The sequence below is a fragment of the Chiloscyllium punctatum genome, chromosome 13 (assembly GCF_047496795.1).
Source record: "Chiloscyllium punctatum isolate Juve2018m chromosome 13, sChiPun1.3, whole genome shotgun sequence".
Classification (NCBI taxonomy): Eukaryota; Metazoa; Chordata; class Chondrichthyes; order Orectolobiformes; family Hemiscylliidae; genus Chiloscyllium; species Chiloscyllium punctatum.
This window is the reverse complement of record NC_092751.1, coordinates 83,762,857-83,781,640: the sequence shown is the minus strand read 5'-3', so window position 1 is coordinate 83,781,640 and position 18,784 is coordinate 83,762,857. Positions and strand designations below refer to the sequence as shown.

At 48.5% G+C, this 18,784-nt stretch overlaps 1 protein-coding gene and 1 long non-coding RNA gene across 10 annotated transcripts in view; both read left to right on the top strand.

Moving 5' to 3' along the window:
- LOC140484578 (uncharacterized) overlaps nucleotides 1-18,784 on the top strand; it is a 191,103-nt gene that overhangs the window by 86,664 nt on the left and 85,655 nt on the right. The gene's annotated exons all lie outside the window — the stretch shown is intronic.
- The window catches only part of LOC140484575 (carbohydrate sulfotransferase 3-like), a 113,969-nt gene that overhangs the window by 9,530 nt on the left and 85,655 nt on the right, over nucleotides 1-18,784 (top strand). For 2 of the 9 annotated variants that reach the window (XM_072583022.1, XM_072583023.1), the window contains exon 2: nucleotides 100-270. The exons of the other annotated variants lie outside the window; for them this stretch is intronic. The gene's annotated coding sequence lies outside the window, so the exon portion shown is untranslated. The remainder of the gene's footprint in view (nucleotides 1-99; nucleotides 271-18,784) is intronic. 9 annotated transcript variants of the gene reach the window in all.

Here is an 18,784-nt window from a genome sequence, read left to right as displayed (position 1 = left end):
ACGCATTGGCGATTGGGCATAACTTCTTGATTGGATTTGGTTTGATTTATTATTGTCACATGCATCGAAGTACAGTGAAAAGTTTTGTTTTATGTGCAGCACAGGCAGATCATACCATAAAACGATCACAGAGTGATTGAACAGAGTGAGGAATACAATGTTCCAGTTGCAAAGAAGACCCACAAAGAGCAAGATCAATAAACTTGAAATTTGAGATGCCTATTCAACAGTCTAATAACAGCGGGGAAGAAGCTGTTCTTGAACCTGCTGGTACGTGTGTTTAAGCTTCTGTATCTTCCTGACAGAAGTGGTTGGAAGAGAGTATAACCGGGGTGGGAGAGGTCTTTAATGATGGCTGCCTTTTCGTGGCAATAAGAAGTGTAGATGGAGGACATGGATGGGAGGTAGGATTGCGTGATGGTCTGGGCTGTGTTCACAACTTTCTATAGTTTCTTCCAGTCCTGGGCAGAGCAGTTGCCGTACCAAGTCATGATGCATCCAGTCAGAATGCTTTATGCGGTGCATCTATAAAGTTGGTGGGAGTCTTTATGGACATGCCAAATTCCCTTCTGATGTAGTTTGCTTCCCATGCCTGTTAACTGGTGTAGCTCAGGTATGTTGTAAGTGTCTAGAACTTAATAGCAGGAATATGCTATTCAGTCTTTCTAACCTGCTCCACCATTCATGATAATCAAACTGATCTGGATATGGTCCCGACTTCATTTTCCTGTCTGCTGCTCATAATTCTTGACTGTTTTGTCTATCTGTCAAACTTAACCTTGATTAAATTCAATGACCCAATGTCCAGTACTGTTTGGGAAAGGGAATGCCATAGAGTAATGACCTCCAGAGTTCTGTCTTAAAAATGAGACGGCATTTTAAACTGTGTTACTGAGTTCTGGCCTCATTGTTATCTATGAACACAGAGGTAGAATGTCCTTGATCATTGGAGATGGTGACATCAGATGGATGGAAGTTGAAGATCTGTCTCTTGTCTGAAGCGATGATTACATCACTGAACCAGATATTTACAACATATGGAATCCCTGGCCTTGCAGTCTCGGACAATGAAGCACAGTTTACCAACGTGCATTTGAAAGAGTTCATAATATCATATGGAATTGTCTGTATCACCAACTCTCCATGATACCTTCAAGCCAACAGTGAAGCAGAAAGAGGAATGTGTATTGCAAAAGCATTGCTGAACAAGATTAGTAATATCCAAATTGCAATTTTGAGCTTTTGTTCAACTCCCAAATGGTTGAGCTCCATGAACAATCCTTCTGGGAAGAAGACTGAGAACCCAGCTCCCTACTCCCACACACACTCATAGTTGTGTACCTGGATGACTTGGACAAAGTGCGGGGGACGAAAGGGAATGATTGTCATTCCAGTTGGATGAGGATCCACGGCTAGCTTCACAACACACGTGCCCTGTTGGACCTCCAACCATGACAGCCAGTTTGGATTTGAGACCAAGCTCATTATGGACAAGTGATCTATCAGTCATTACATCCATGGTGGACATCCTACCCCATTCAAATTGAAAATGCGAGAGTGAACGTGAACTGATATGTGCCAGTTGTTGCTCAGAAGCAATTCTGCTGAATCAGGATCTACATAGAACATAGAACATTACAGTGCAATGTCAGCCCTTCGGCCCTCGATGTTGCGCCGACCTGTGTAACCAATCAGAAGCCTATCTATCCTACACTATTCCAATCTCGTCCATGTGCCTATCCAATGCCCTTAAAGTTAGCGAGTCTGCTACTGTTGCAGGCAGTGTGTTCATTCTCCTACTACTCTCTGAGTAAAGAAACTACCTCTGATATCTTTCCTATATCTATCACCCCTCAGATTAAAGCTCTGTCCCCTTGTGCTAGCCATCAACATCTGAGGAAAAAGGCTCTCAATGTCCACCCGATCTAACTCTGTGATTATCTTAGATGTCTTTATTAAGTCACTGCTCAACCTTCTTCTCTCCAATGAAAACATCCTCAAGTACCTCAGCCTTTCCTCATAAGACCTTCCCTACATACCAGGCATCATCCTGGTAAAACTCCTCTGAACCCTTTCCAAGGCTTCCACATCCTTCCTATAATGCAGCGATCAGAACTGCATGCAATCTACCGGCAAAATGGCGGCAGAGTAGGACACTCCATCCAGAGCTCCTCTGCTCTTCCTGTGCTTTTTCTTTTCTTCTTTTCTCTCATTTCAGCAGTTCTGGAGCAGCATGAGAGGAAGTGAGTCCCGGAGGAGTGTGAGGGAAAACAAGTCCTGGAGCAGTGCGAGGGGAAGTGAGTCCTGGAGCAGCTCTAGGGGAAACGAGTCCTGAAGTAGTGTGAGGGGAAGTGAGTCCTGGAGCAGTGCGAGGGAAAACAAGTCCTGGAGCAGTGCGAGGGGAAACGGGTCTTGGAGCAGTGTGAGGGGAAGTGAGTCCTGGAGCACTGCGAGGGGAAGTGAGTCCTGGAGCAGTGTGAGGGGAAGTGAGTCCTGGAGCAGTGTGAGGGGAAATGAGTCCTGGAGCAGTGTGAGGGGAAGTGAGCCCCGGAGCAGCACGAGGGGAAACGAGTCCTGGAGCAGTGTGAGGGGAAATGAGTCCTGGAGCAGTGTGAGGGGAAGTGAGTCCCGGAGCAGCACGAGGGGAAACGAGTCCTGGAGCAGTGTGAGGGGAAGTGAGTCCTGGAACAGTGTGAGGGGAAGGGAATCCTGGAGCATTGCGAGGGGAAATGAGTCCTGAAGCAGTGTGAGAGGAAGTGAGTCCCGGAGCAGCACGAGGGGAAACGAGTCCTGGAGCAGTGTGAGGGGAAGTGAGTCCTGGAACAGTGTGAGGGGAAGGGAATCCTGGAGCATTGCGAGGGGAAATGAGTCCTGAAGCAGTGTGAGGGGAAACGAGTCCTGGAGCAGCGTGAGGGGAAGTGAGTCCCGGAGCAGCGCGAGGGGAAACGAGTCCTGGAGCAGCGCGAGGGGAAACGAGTCCTGGAGCAGTGTGAGGGGAAGTGAGTCCCAGAGCAGTGTGAGGGGAAACGAGTCCTGGAGCAGTGTGAGGGGAAGTGAGTCCCAGAGCAGTGCGAGGGGAAACGAGTCCTGGAGCAGCGCGAGGGGAAACAAGTCCTGGAGCAGTGTGAGGGGAAGTGAGTCCCAGAGCAGTGCGAGGGGAAACGAGTCCTGGAGCAGCGCGAGGGAAAACGAGTCCTGGAGCAGTGTGAGGGGAAGTGAGTCCCAGAGCAGTGCGAGGGGAAACGAGTCCTGGAACAGTGTGAGGGGAAGGGAATCCTGGAGCATTGCGAGGGGAAACGAGTCCTGGAGCAGTGTGAGGGGAAGGGAATCCTGGAGCATTGCGAGGGGAAACGAGTCCTGGAGCAGTGCGAGGGGAAGTGAGTCCTGGAGTGGCGTGAGGGGAAGTGAGTCCTGGAGCATTGTGAGGGGAAGTGAGTCCTGGAGTGGCGTGAAGGGAAACGAGTCCTAGAGCAGTGCGAGGGGAAACGAGTCCTGGAGTAGTGCGAGGGGAAACGAGTCCTGGAGCAATGTGAGGGGAAATGAGTCCTGGAGCAGTGCGAGGGGAAACGAGTCCTGGAGTAGTGCGAGGAGAAGTGATTCCTGGAGTAGTGCGAGGGGAAACGAGTCCTGGAGCAGTGCGAGGGGAAACGAGTCCTGGAGCAGTGTGAGGGGAAACGAGTCCTGGAATAGTGCGAGGGGAAACTAGTCCTGGAGTAGTGCGAGGGGAAGTGATTCCTGGAGCAGTGTGAGGGGAAGTGAGTCCTGGAGCAGTGTGAGGGGAAACGAGTCCTGGAGCAGCGCGAGGGGAAACGAGTCCTGGAGCAGTGCGAGGGGAAGTAAGTCCTGGAGCAGTGTGAGGGGAAGTGAGTCCTGGAGCAGTGTGAGGGGAAGTGAGTCCTGGAGCAGTGTGAGGGGAAGTGAGTCCTGGAGCAGCACGAGTGGAGTTTCACCAAGGGTGCACCTAGAATGATGATAAAACATCAGCAAACAAACGTACCAGCTCAGCAAACAAGTCAGCAATCTCTATTCTACATTCTATACAGTTGGAACCGTCATCAGCATTACCAAACAGACCAGACTTGCTGTATTCACTGAGGAATCCAGATTCACTCATAGAATCATGAATCCCTCTAGTTGAAACAGGCCATTTGGCCCAACAAGTCTACACTGACCCTCCAAACCCATCTCCCTACCTTATTACTCTACATTTCCCTTGACTAATGCACCTAACCTATACATCCTTGACACTATGGTCAGTTTAGCACGGCCAGTTCACCTGACCTGCACATCTTTGGGCTGGTGGATTGTTTGTAAAACTGGAGTCATCAGTCCAATCTCCTTCTGTCCAGCAGTGACCGGGAGATCACACAGAGAACTCGAATTCTTAATCTCCTCCAAGGAGCTGAGAAAGCTTTCAGGTAGATGAGGGAAACCATCACTGCTGGTTGTTCCTGTAAGAAGGTCGACACGTGGGGTAAAGACAGGGGTTTGGGGTGAGGTGCGATATAAGGGGTTAGGTCTGACCATGTGTCAGTATATGTCATCACAGGAAGTGATGCTTTGTCATGTGCTCTCTAGTGAAGCCTGTTGGGAAGATGAAACCGCAGGAAGATCTTTTCTGCGGAGTAGTCTTCAGCTCTGTGGCGAGACAGGCAGGGTCACCAGCACTGCCTGTCTGTGGGATCTTCCTATGCACACACTGGCTGCTGCAAACAAGTGACCTCATTTCGAAAACATTTTCACGAAACATACAGGATGTCAAGAATGTTGCTGTACGAATGCAGCATCGAGAGAGGCTCTGGCACCGGTATAAAGAAATGTTTAAACATGGTTGATGTTGGTTGTGAAGCCTATCTGTGCTGAAGACCGTTGCCATATAGAGGGCCTTTCTTTTGCATTGGTTGGGAGTTGGGTTAAAGATTTGCATAAATCCCTCCAGGCCTGCAGGAGATTAGAATGATAGCCTATCTGCATTCCAATAGGAGCAGATCAGACTGACTACTCCCTTGATCATTGCATTCAGCTTGATCCACATGATCTCCTGAGGGCTGAGTATATTCGGAGCGCTGGGCAATGTTCAGTACCCAACAGCATCATTCACTGTCAGTGTGAACACGGAGCTTCCCCTGTCTCCAGCAAATGGCCCTGAGTCTCTTTCATCTTGTCTCAGTGACTTGATACAATGCAGCTCCTTCTGGCACTAATTTCCTGGTTGGATTTCCAGGCCGTATGTTGTGCAGCGTTTAATGGATTGTTTATAGGGAAAGCACGAGTTGGGAATTGAGAATCTGCTTCAGAGCATTGCTGAACCACACGACTTGACTGATGTTTGGCCATGGAGAAATTCTACACATGGATACTTGAAACGCAGGCAATATTTTCCAATCTATATTAGCAACAAAAATCAGGGGCAACGCCCTTACTGTAATGTGTAAGAGTGTATCAAGACATTTCATGCGGGTGTGAGAATTTAACATGGAGTCTCACCCAGAAAGATTAGCAGCTTTGTCAAACATAGAGAGTTTTGAAGTGGGCCTCAAAGGAAGCGAGAGAGGGTCGGAAAGTTTACAGAGGGAATTCGGGAACCGAGGACTCGGGTAACTGGAGACACTGCCATCCTACAAGATGTTCCCCCCCCCCCCCCCCCCCCCCCCACCTTTCTCACTTCTTGACTGGCTTCCCCACCCCACATTCCTGAGAAAGAGCTTATGCTTGAAACGTCAACTCTCCTGCTCCTCGGATGCTGCCTGACCAGCTGTGCTTTTCCAGCAGCACACTTTTTTGACCCAACCGCTCAGGACCAGTTACCCCTCCTGGGGGCAAGATCCTGCACCATGATTCAAAGAAGAACTCTGAATGAGTGGCCAGTATTTCTTTTTGAATTCATTCATGGAATGAGGACATCGCTAACTGGGACAGCATGAATTTCCCATGCCTAATTGCCCAGGGGGCAGTTAAGAGTCAACTACATTGCCGCGGGTCTGGAGTCACGTGCAAGCCAGACTAGAAGGACATTAGTGAACCGGATGGGTTTTACCAACCACTGACGATGGTCATGGTCATCAGTAGATTCTTAATTCCAGACATTATTGTTATTGAATCCAAACTCCCACCATCTGGAGATTCGAACTTGGGTCCCCAGAACATTGGCTGTGTGTCTGGATTAATAGTTTAGCGATTATACCAGTAGGCCATTGCCTCCCCCAATCATTGTATGGACTCTTAACTTTTAGATTCGCTGTTTCATCCAAGCTGCAGCTGAGGTACACACCTGTGCAGGGTACACACCTGTGCAGGGTACATACCTGTGCAGGGTACACACCTGTGCAGGGTACATACCTGTGCAGGGTACATACCTGTGCAGGGTACATAACTGTGCAGGGTATACACCTGTGCAGGGTACATACCTGTGCAGGGTACACACCTGTGCAGGGTACATAACTGTGCAGGGTACACATCTGTGCAGGGTACACACCTGTGCAGGGTACATACCTGTGCAGGGTACACACCTGTGCAGGGTACACACCTGTGCAGGGTACATACCTGTGTAGGGTACACACCTGTGCAGGGTACATAACTGTGCAGGGTACACACCTGTGCAGGGTACATACCTGTGCAGGGTACACACCTGTGCAGGGTACATAACTGTGCAGGGTACACACCTGTGCAGGGTACACACCTGTGTAGGGTACATATCTGTGCAGGGTACACACCTGTGCAGGGTACACACCTGTGCAGGGTACATAACTGTGCAGGGTACATAACTGTGCAGGGTACACACCTGTGCAGGGTACATACCTGTGCAGGGTACATACCTGTGCAGGGTACATAACTGTGCAGGGTACACACCTGTGCAGGGTACATACCTGTGCAGGGTACATACCTGTGCAGGGTACACACCTGTGCAGGGTACACACCTGTGTAGGGTACATATCTGTGCAGGGTACACACCTGTGCAGGGTACACACCTGTGCAGGGTACATAACTGTGCAGGGTACACACCTGTGCAGGGTACACACCTGTGCAGGGTACATACCTGTGCAGGGTACACACCTGTGCAGGGTACATACCTGTGCAGGGTACACACCTGTGCAGGGTACATAACTGTGCAGGGTACACACCTGTGCAGGGTACACACCTGTGCAGGGTACATACCTGTGCAGGGTACACACCTGTGCAGGGTACACACCTGTGCAGGGTACATACCTGTGTAGGGTACACACCTGTGCAGGGTACATAACTGTGCAGGGTACACACCTGTGCAGGGTACATACCTGTGCAGGGTACACACCTGTGCAGGGTACATAACTGTGCAGGGTACACACCTGTGCAGGGTACACACCTGTGTAGGGTACATATCTGTGCAGGGTACACACCTGTGCAGGGTACACACCTGTGCAGGGTACATAACTGTGCAGGGTACACACCTGTGCAGGGTACACACCTGTGCAGGGTACATACCTGTGCAGGGTACACACCTGTGCAGGGTACATATCTGTGCAGGGTACACACCTGTGCAGGGTACATACCTGTGCAGGGTACATACCTGTGTAGGGTACATAACTGTGCAGGGTACACACCTGTGCAGGGTACATACCTGTGTAGGGTACATATCTGTGCAGGGTACACACCTGTGCAGGGTACACACCTGTGCAGGGTACATAACTGTGCAGGGTACACACCTGTGCAGGGTACACACCTGTGCAGGGTACATACCTGTGCAGGGTACACACCTGTGCAGGGTACATATCTGTGCAGGGTACACACCTGTGCAGGGTACATAACTGTGCAGGGTACACACCTGTGCAGGGTACATACCTGTGCAGGGTACACACCTGTGCAGGGTACATATCTGTGCAGGGTACACACCTGTGCAGGGTACATAACTGTGCAGGGTACACACCTGTGCAGGGTACATATCTGTGCAGGGTACACACCTGTGCAGGGTACATACCTGTGCAGGGTACACACCTGTGCAGGGTACATACCTGTGCAGGGTACACACCTGTGCAGGGTACATATCTGTGCAGGGTACACACCTGTGTAGGGTACATACCTGTGCAGGGTACATACCTGTGCAGGGTACACACCTGTGCAGGGTACATACCTGTGCAGGGTACATACCTGTGCAGGGTACAATGAATCCCAAGCCACCTGCAACATGAAGCTAAATCTAAACAGGCAATGAGTGATGGTTTTAACCATGATCCTGACCTCGATGGGCGAGCAGCCCCAGACTTTCCTGATCATATCAATGAGTTAGGTTGACATCAACTTCTGAGGAGACCAGCAGGGTCTAGTCCAGTGGGACACAGACCCTGGTTAGTGCATTCTGAGTGTCCTTGAGGTGTTGAGATTTGGAAAGAGCTGTTGTGGACCTTGTTACTTCCTTGATGCATCTGAAGAAATAGGAGGCAGGGTGAGCAAAGTGAGCCTGGGTTTATACACTACCTCCTGTCCTCAAAGTTAAAAATCACACAGCACCAGGTTATAGTCCAACAGGTTTATTTGGAAGCACTAGCTTTCAAAGTTTATCAGGTGATTGTGGAGCAGTATCATAATATAGCACCAGGGTTGCAGTGTCATGGAATATAATAGTAAACAAATTTAGCTTCAGTCTTTCATCTTTTAGAATGATCATGTTAGCTCCGAAAGCTAGTGTGCTTCCAATTAAACCTATTGGACTATAACCTGGTGTTGTGTGATTTTTAACTTTGTACACCCCAGTCCAACACCGGCATCTCCAAATCAAAACTCAAACTCATATGTGTGTGTTCACAAATTCACCCACAATCTTATATGTGTGTGTGTGCAGGGGAGACCGAGTGAGTTTATGTCTATGTGTGAGAGTAATGGGGTGTAAGTGTGTGAGAAGGTGCGTGTGTGGATCTGAGTGTGGGAGAGGGGTGTGTGTGTGAGCATATTAGAGAGAGCTTGAGTATGGGCGTGTGTAATGCAGTGGGGTCACCTGTTGTGTGACATGAACCCAAAGTCCTGGTTCAGGCCATCCTCATGGTTATCGAACTTGGCTATCAAAGCTGAAAAATGTGTTGCTGGAAAAGCGCAGCAGGTCAGGCAGCATCCAAGGAGCAGGAGAATCGACATTTCAGGCATAAGCCCTTCTTCAGGAATGAGGAGGATGTGCCAAGCAGGCTAAGATAAAAGGTAGGGAGGAGGGACTTGGGGGAGGGGCGTTGGGAATGCGATAGGTGGAAGGAGGTTAAGGTGAGGGTGATAGGCTGGAGAGGGGGTGGAGGCAGAGAGGTCGGGAAGAAGATTGCAGGTCAAGAAGGTGGTGCTGAGTCCAAGGGTTGGGACTGAGATAAGGTGGGGGGAGGGGAAATGAGGAAGCTGGAGAAATCTGCATTCATCCCTTGTGGTGAGTCTGTTTGAGGACTTGACTGAAGAGCTTCAGGGCAGAGGAGACGACCTGGGGTGTGCAGTGAGAGAGGGACTCACTGAAATCCTTGTAGAAGGAGGAAGAGAGCTTCTTCAAGGAAGGCATCCTTGCAAGAGGATTCGCAGTAGGTTAAAATCTTGGCTATCAGCCTCTGGCTTTTTTTTAGATTACTTACAGTGTGGAAACAGGCCTTTCGGCCCAACAAGTCCACACTGACCCGCTACCCACCCAGACCCACTCCCCCACATTTACCCCAGCCCTTAACACTATGGGCAATTTAGCATGGCCAATTCACCTAACCTGCACATTTTTGGACTGTGGGAGGAAACCGGAGCACCCGGAGGAAACCCACGCAGACACGAGGAGAATGTGCAAACTCCACACAGTCAGTCGCCTGAGGGGGGAATTGAACCCGGGTCTCTGGCTCTGTGAGGCAGCAGTGCTAACCACTGTGCCACTGTGCCGCTCTGCTCGGACACTTGCCCATCCCGAAGCCCACCTTGGAGGATGGTCACCCAAAGGTCCGAGGTCGAACATCCCGGACTGCTGAAGTGTTCTCCAACTGGGAGGGAACACTCCTGTCTGTTGATTGTTGTGCGGTGCCCGTTCATCTGTTGCTGTAGCCTCTGCTCGGTCTCGCCAATGTACCATGCCTCAGGGCATCCTTGCCTGCAGCGTATGAGATAGACAACGTTGGCCGAGTCACATGAGTACCTGCCATGTAGATGGTGAGAGGTGTCCCCATGTGTAATGGTGGTATCCGTGTCCATACTCTGACACGTCTTTCAGTGCCTACTGTGACAGGGTTGTACGATGTTGTCCTGAAAGCCGGGTAGTTTGCTCTGAACAATGATCTGTTTGAAGTTTGGTGGTTGTTCAAAGGCGAACAGTGGAGGTGTGGGGAAGGTCTTGGCGAGGTGCTCATCCTCATTGATAATGTGCTGCAGGCTGCGAAGAACATGGTGTAGTTTTTTGGCTCCTGGGAAGTACTGGACAATGAATGGTACCCTGTCGGTTGTAGCTCGTGTCTGTCTCCTGAGGAGGTCATTACAGTTTCTCGCTGTGGCACGTCAATGAGTTGAACATTGTATCCTGTTCTTATGAGAGCATCCTTGAGTACTTCTAAGTGTCACATTTCTCCTTATCTGATCAGACCCTGTGTATGCATACGGCTTGTCCGTAGGGGATGGCTGTTTTACTGTGTTTCGGATGGTAGCTACAGAAATGTGGCATCGTGCACAGCACGCAACACTGGGACTGTCTAACTGATCCTTCAACAGATTCTGTGGACGAGACTGCAAGATGACAGAGAAGTAGGTCAGGCGAATTAATTATTGTCTTTTTTTTGAAAAGATGTTCATGGGCTGTAGGCAGCATCCATTTCTAATTGTTCCTGGGAATGGGAATGGTGATCTATGCCCTTGAACACTGGAGGAACATTGGGATATAGCAACAGGCGTAGGCCATTTGGCCTCCTGAACTTGCTCTGCCATTTAGTGAGATGGTGGTTGATCGGTGCCCTACTCCCCACACCTACCTTTGGCCAATATCTCTTAATACCTTAGTTTCACTAAAGAGATTATCTCAGATTTGAAATGAATAACTGATACAACAGTTTAAATTTCACCATCTGCCCTATTGGGATCCAAGCTCAAATTCCCAGAACATTAGCCTGGAGTTCCATCATTATCACAATGTTATCACTTTACCTTGACAACATCTTCAAAGTTTTTAGGCGAGGCACACAGTTCCATGATTTTGACTCAAGACCAGTGAAGGAACAATGATACAGTTCCAAGACAAGATGGTTAGGGTTAGGTTTAGGGTTAAGGTTGGAGCTAGGTATGGAGTTAATGTTAGGATTAGGGTAAGGGTTAGAATTAGGATTAGGGTTAGGATTTGGTTGATGGTTAGACTCAGCAGCCAACATCTCTTCAGCCTGTTCAGCCTCTCCCTGTAGCTCAGATCCTCCAATCCTGGCAACATCTTTGTAAATCTTTTCTGAACCCTTTCAAGTTTCACAACATCTTTCCGATAGGAAGGAGAGCAGAATTGCACGCAATATTCCAACAGTGGCCTAACCAATGTCCTGTACATATCATACTGAGTTGGAGGAGACTGTGCAAGTGGCAATGTTCCCAGATGTCTGCTGCCTTTGTCCTTCAAGGTGTTGTTACCACAGTGTGACAAACCTGCCAGTAGTTTACAGCTCACTACATGCTTTACTTCTCAAGTTGACTACAGGCAGTTGAGCGTATTAGGATTTGTGTGCCTGCTTTCGCCTGTAGTTTTAGCCTGTTGGGCAGCTGCCCTTTCCAATGTTCTCCAGCTCCACTCTAACAAAGGTCTTTTGGTTCCTTTTACACAACTTCCAGTGCTTCCGAGTCTCCTTGGTGTGACATAGAGTCATAGAGATGTACAGCACAGAAACAGACCCTTCGGTCCAACCCGTCCATGCCGACCAGATATCACAACCCAATCTAGTCCCACCTGCCAGCACCCAGCCCATATCCCTCCAAACCCTTCCTATTCATATACCCATCCATATACACGTACTACCCTCTGCGTGAAAAAGTTGCCCTTTAGGTCTCTTTTATATCTTTCCCCTCTCACCCTAAACCTACGCCCTCCAGTTCTGGACTCCCCGACCCCAGGGAAAAGACTTTGCTTATTTATTCTATCCATGCCCCTCATAATTTTGTAAACCTCTATAAGGTCGCCCCTCAGCCTCAGTCGCTCCAGGGAAAACAGCCCCAGCCTGTTCAGCCTCTCTCTGTAGCTCAGATCCTCCAACCCTGGCAACATCTTTGTAAATCTTTTCTGAACCCTTTCAGGTTTCACAACATCTTTCCGATAGGAAGCAGACCAGAATTGCACGCAATATTCCAACAGTCGCCTAACCAATGACCTGTACAGCCACAACATGACCTCCCAACTCCTGTACTCAGTACTCTAACCAATAAAGGAAAGCATACCAAACACCTTCTTCACTATCCTATCTACCTGCGACTCCACTTTCAAGGAGCAATGAACCCGCACTCCAAGGTCTCTTTGTTCAGCAACAGTCCCTAGGACCTTACCATTAAGTGTATAAGTCCTGCTAAGATTTGCTTTCCCAAAATGCAGCACCTCGCATTTAACTGAATTAAACTCCATCTGCCACTTCTCAGCCCATTGGCCCATCTGGTCCAGATCCTGTTGTAATCTGAGGTAACCCTCTCGCTGTCCACTACACCTCCAATTTTGGTGTCATCTGCAAACTTACTAACTGTATCTCTTATGCTCGCATCCAAATCATTTATGTAAATAACAAAACGTAGAGGGACCAGCACCGATCCTTGTGACACTCCACTGGTCACAGGCCTCCAGTCTGAAAAACAACCCTCCACCACCACCCTCTGTCTTCTACCTTTGAGCCAGTTCTGTATCCAAATGGCTAGTGCTCCCTGTATTCCATGAGATCTAACCTTGCTAATCAGTCTCCCATGGGGAACCTTGTCGAACACCTTACTGAAGCCCATATAGATCACATCTACCACTCTGTCCTCATCAATTCTCTTTGTTACTTCTTCAAAAAACTCAATCAAGTTTGTGAGACATGATTTCCCACACACAAAGCCATGTTGACTATCCCGAATCAGTCCTTGCCTTTCCAAATACATGTACATCCTGTCCCTCAGGATTCCCTCCAACAACTTGCCCACTACTGAGGTCAGTTCCCTGGCTTGTCTTTACCGCCCTTCTTAAACAGTGGCACCACGTTTGCCAACCTCCAGTCTTCCGGCACCTCACCTGTGACTATCGGTGATACAAATATCTCAGCAAGAGGCCCAGCAATCACTTCTCTAGCTTCCCACAGAGTTCTCGGGTACACCTGATCAGGTCCTGGGGATTTATCCACCTTTAACCTTTTCAAGGCATCCAGAACTTCCTCGTCTGTAATCTGGACATTTTGCAAGATGTCACCATCTATTTCCCTACAGTCTATATCTTCCATATCCTTTTCCACAGTCAATACTGATATTCATTTAGTATCTCCCCCATTTTCTGTGGCTCCACACAAAAGCTGCCTTGCTGATCTTTGAGGGGCCCTATTCTCTCCCTAGTTACCCTTTTGTCCTTAATATATTTGTAAAAACCCTTTGAATTCTCCTTAACTCTATTTGCCAAATCCATCTCATATCCCCTTTTTGCCCTCCTGATTTCCCTCTTAAGTATACTCCTACTGTCTTTATACTCTTCTAAGGATTCACTCGATCTATCCTGTCTATACCTGACATATGCTTCCATCTTTTTCTTAACCAAACCCTCAACTTCTTTAGTCATCCAGCATTCCCTATGCCTACCAGCCTTCCCTTTCACCCTGACAGGAATATACTTTCTCTGGATTCTTGTTATCTCATTTCTGAAGGCTTCCCATTTTCCAGCCGTCCCTTTACCTGCGAACATCTGCCTCCAATCAGCTTTTGAAAGTTCTTGCCTAATACCGTCAAAATTGGCCTTTCTCCAATTTAGAACTTCAACTTTTAGATCTGGTCTATCCTTTTCCATCACTATTTTAAAATGAATAGAATTATGGTCACTGGCCCCAAAGTGCTCCCCCACTGACACCTCAGTCACCTGTCCTGCCTTATTTCCCAAGAGTAGGTCAAGTTTTGCACCTTCTCTAGTAGGTACATCCACTACTGAATCAGAAAATTGTCTTGTACACACTTAAGAAATTCCTCTCCATCTAAACCTTTAACACTATGGCAGTCCCAATCTATGTTTGGAAAGTTAAAGTCCCCTACCATAACCACCCTATTATTCTCACAGATAGCTGAGATCTCCTTACAAGTTTGTTTCTCAATTTCCCTCTGACTATTGGGGGGGGTCTATAATACAATCCCAATAAGGTGATCATCCCTTTCTTATTTCTCAGTTCCACCCAAATAACTTCCCTGGATGTATTTCCAGGAATATCTTCCCTCAGCACAGCTGTAATGCTATCCCTTATCAAAAATGCCACTCCCCCATCTCTCTTGCCTCCCTTTCTGTCCTTCCTGTAGCATTTATATCCTGGAACATTAAGCTGCCAGTCCTGCCCATCCCTGAGCCATGTTTCTGTAATTGCTATGATATCCCAGTCCCATGTTCCTAACCATGCCCTGAGATCATCTGCCTTCTCCTGTTAGGCCCCTTGCATTGAAATAAATGCAGTGTAATTTATTAGTCCTACCTTGTCCCTGCCTGCCCTGACTGTTTGATTCACTTCTGTTCTCAGCTGTACCCGTCTCAGATCGATCTCTTTCCTCACTCTCTCCCTGGGTCCCACCCACCCCACCTTACTAGTTTAAATCCTCCTGAGCAGTTCCAGCAAATTTCCCTGCCAGTATATTAGTCCCCTTCCAATTTAGGTGCAATCCGTCCTTCTTGTACAGGTCACTTCGACCCCAAAAGAGATTCCAATGATCCAAAAATGTGAATTCTTCTCCCATACACCAGCTCCTCAGCCATGCATTCATCTGCTTTATCCTCCTATTCCTGCCCTCACTAGCTCGTAGCACTGGGAGTATTCTAGATTTTACTACCCTTGATGACCTCCTTTTTAAATTTCTGCCTAACTCTCTGTAATCTCCCTTCAGAGTCTCAACCTTTTCCCTTCCAATGTCGTTGGTTCCAATGTGGACAATGACCTCCTGCTGGCTCCTCTCTCCCGTGAGAACACTCTGCACCCTCTCTGAGACATCCTTGATCCTGGCACCAGGGAAACAACACACCATTCTGCTTTTTCTCTGCTGGCCACAGAAACGTCTGTCTGTACCTCTGACTACAGATTCCCCTAACACAATTGATTTCTTGGAAGCTGACATACCTCTCGTTACATTAGAGCCAGTCTCAGTACTAGAAACTTGGCTGTTTGTGCTATATTCCCCTACATGATTCGTGCTCGGTGTTATGAAGTTAATCCTGGCCCTTATATTCTAGTTCTTTATGTGCTTAGGTTAGTAACAGAGTCATTGAGATGCACAGCATGGAAACAGACCCTTCAGTCCAATTCATCCATGCAGATCAGATATCCTAATTAATCTATTTGCCAGCATTTGGTCCATATCCTTCTAAACCCTTCCTATTCATATACCCATCCAGATGACTGTTAAATGTTGCAATTGTACCAGGCTCCATCACTTCCTTTGGCAGCTCATACCGTACACATAACACTCTCTGTGTGAAAAAGATTGCCCCTTAGGTCCCTTTTATATCTTTCCCCTCTCACCCTAAACCTATGCCCTCTAGTTCTGGACTCCCCGACCTTAGGGAAGAGACTTTGTTTATTTTTTGTGTAGATTAGATTTAGATTACTTACAGTGTGGAAACAGGCCCTTCGGCCCAACAAGTCCACACCGCCCCGCCGAAGCGTACCCACCCAGACCCCTACATCTACCCCTTACCTAACACTATGGGCAATTTAGCATGGCCAATTCACCTGACCTGCACATCTTTGGACTGTGGGAGGAAACCGGAGCACCCGGAGGAAACCCACGCAGACACGGGGAGAACGTGCAAACTCCGCACAGTCAGTCGCCTGAGGCGGGAATTGAACCCGGGTCTCCGGCGCTGTGAGGCAGCAGTGCTGATCACTGTGCCACCGTGCCGCCCACAGCATTGACGGTTTGTCATGGACAGCATTGGATCAACAAAGCTGTCACAGATGTAGGTGAGAAGTGCCTGAACTAAGGGGGGAAGAGGATGGTGTTGAGTTAAGACGAGATGCGTTCAGTGGCACAGGAGCATGTGGAGATGATGGGTCGGTCAGGGTCGTTGGGTGGTGGCTCTCGGGGAGCAGGTAGAATTGGGCACTGCGGGGCGGGGGTCTATGAGGTTGGAGGCAACGGAACGGAGATATCAGACGCAAAGAGACCCCAGATAGTGTGAGTGATTTTGACCATGTTGGGGTGGTGGTGAAGAGGGAGGTAGAACATGGTGTCGGAGAATGGTATTCAACCTGTGCAATGTAGAGGTCTGTCCTCCAGACTGACACCACCCCACCTTTGTCAGCGGGTTTGATGGTGAACTGGGGATTGGTGGAGAGAGAGTGGAACGCTGCACATTCGCAGGGGGTGAGGTTGAAGAGGGTGGGAGGGGATGGTGGTGAAATTGAGGCAAGTGATGTCATGTCAGCAGTCAGCAATGAAGAGGTCTAAGGCGGGTATGAGGGCGGCAGGAGGTGTCCAAGTCTACAGCCTGGAGGACTCAACGTTGAGTTCTCCAGTTTCAAATAACCCCACTTCCCACCCTGCGACTCCCTTCCCAGCCCCTCCCCACGTCCATTCCCCTGACCGACCCTTCCTTCCAGCTACCAACCGGATTCATTCCTCCCATTGACCAACTCGTCGTGCCCTGTACCTGTGTTCACCTATCACTACCTCACCAGTCTGCCCCTCGCCCCACACAAAACCCTCAGCCACTCCCCCCCACCCCCACCGCATTGTTTATCTAAGCTTCCCTATACCCAGCCCCAGTCTTGAAGCAGGGTTAAACCTGAAACGTTGACTTCTGCACCTCCTGATGCTGCCTGGCTGGCGGTGTTCTTCCAGCCTTCTGCTAGCCCACTTTGGATTCCAGAATCTGTAGTTTTTTTGTCTGTGATTGTGTATATTGGTTGCCATGCCTCTTGCATGCTAACAGTGTTGACACTTCAGAAATGCTTGATTAGATTACTTACAGTGTGGAAACAGGCCCTTTGGCCCAACAAGTCCACACCACCCCGCCGAAGTGCAACCCACCCATACCCCTTACCTAACACTACGGGCAATTTAGTATGGCCAATTCACCTGACCAGCACATCTTTGGACTGTGGGAGGAAACCGGAGCACCCAGAGGAAACCCACGCAGACGCAGGGAGAATGTGCAAACTCCACACAGAGAGTCGCCTGAGGCGGGAATTGAACCCAGGTCTCTGGCGCTGTGAGGCAGCAGTGCTAACCACTGTGCCACCGTACCACCCAATTGTCTTGGCAATGGGAAGTCTTGAGGCCATGAACGATCCTATGTTAAGGCATGTCTGTTTTCCTGTTCTCCGTCCAGGCTTGGATATCTATATTACTAGCTCATACACTGGATCTCAACAGCAACCATTAACACAGAATAGCTTCTCAAGCAACTGGAGGAACCCAGCTTGGGAATGGCCTTAAATTGCAGATTAAAGATCAAAATCGCATTGTAATTTGAAAATGTGCCTATACTCCCAAGCCAGACTTCTATCTTCTCAAACAAACATAGAGAATGCTGGAGAAACTCAGCAGGTCTGGCAGCATCTGTGGAGAGAGAAACAGTTTGAGTTACCATTTTGAATCTCGTGTGAATCTCCTTCAGAACCTGTAGAGGAGTCACATCAGGCTCTCCATGGATACCAGACCTGCTGAGTTTCTCAAGCATTTTCTGCGTTTGTTTCAAATTTCCAGCGTTCTTTGTCATTTTCTCTCTCAATTTTTATTTAGTTATTTTTGCAATGTTTGTAGCACAGAAGGTACCGTGCTTGGCCCATTGTGATATCATTGGCTTTTTCCTAAAGTTCTTGAAGACAAATCCCATCAATCTGACCTCTCACTGTCTTCCCCCTCCCCCCGCCCCCAACTTCTCCTTTTTAATCTCTATTCACACTCACTGCAAGTTATTTCTTTTATACTCTTCAAATATTGATCTCGTCTTAGAACATCTTGTTTTTTGAGTCTATTTTGGTGGCGAGGCAGGAGACAAGGTTATATTGAGAAAGGGTTTTCATTGGCAAAGGTCCTGGGTGAAAGACTGGTTTAACTAACCAATGAGGAGCCAATATTTGGCAAGGTCGGTATTGTTCCATTGAAGATTTGACCAGGCTCCTGATGTGACGATATCATTTGCTCAGGGAGTTTGGTCAGGGACAGCTTCTTGTCCGTCAGTATACAGTGGAAGACTTTGAATTTGAGATGTGTTTTTATTTATTCCTTCCGTAGGATGTGGGTATCCCTAGCAGTGCCAGCTTTTATTGTCCATCCCTAATTTCCCTTGTACTGAGTGACTTGCTGGACCTTTTCAGAGGAGGCCTTTTGGAGTGAACATGGTTGTTGTGGGTCACATGTAGGCCAGAGAAGGGGAGGTTTCTTTCCCTCAAGGCAACACTCCCTCCACACTGCTCAGTGGGCAGCCGTTCCCAAGGTTCCATGCACGGTTGTTGGTCTTGGCACAACCAACGCAACATTGATTTCTGGTCCCAGGCCTTCAAGGCCTGTGCAGCTGAAAAGAAACTTCGATGGAATGCTGCCTCAAGGGAGTTAGTGAGCCAGAATTTGTGACCATTAGTGGCAGTTTCACGATCACCATCACTGAGACGAGCCTCAATTCCAAATTTTCAACTTAGACCAG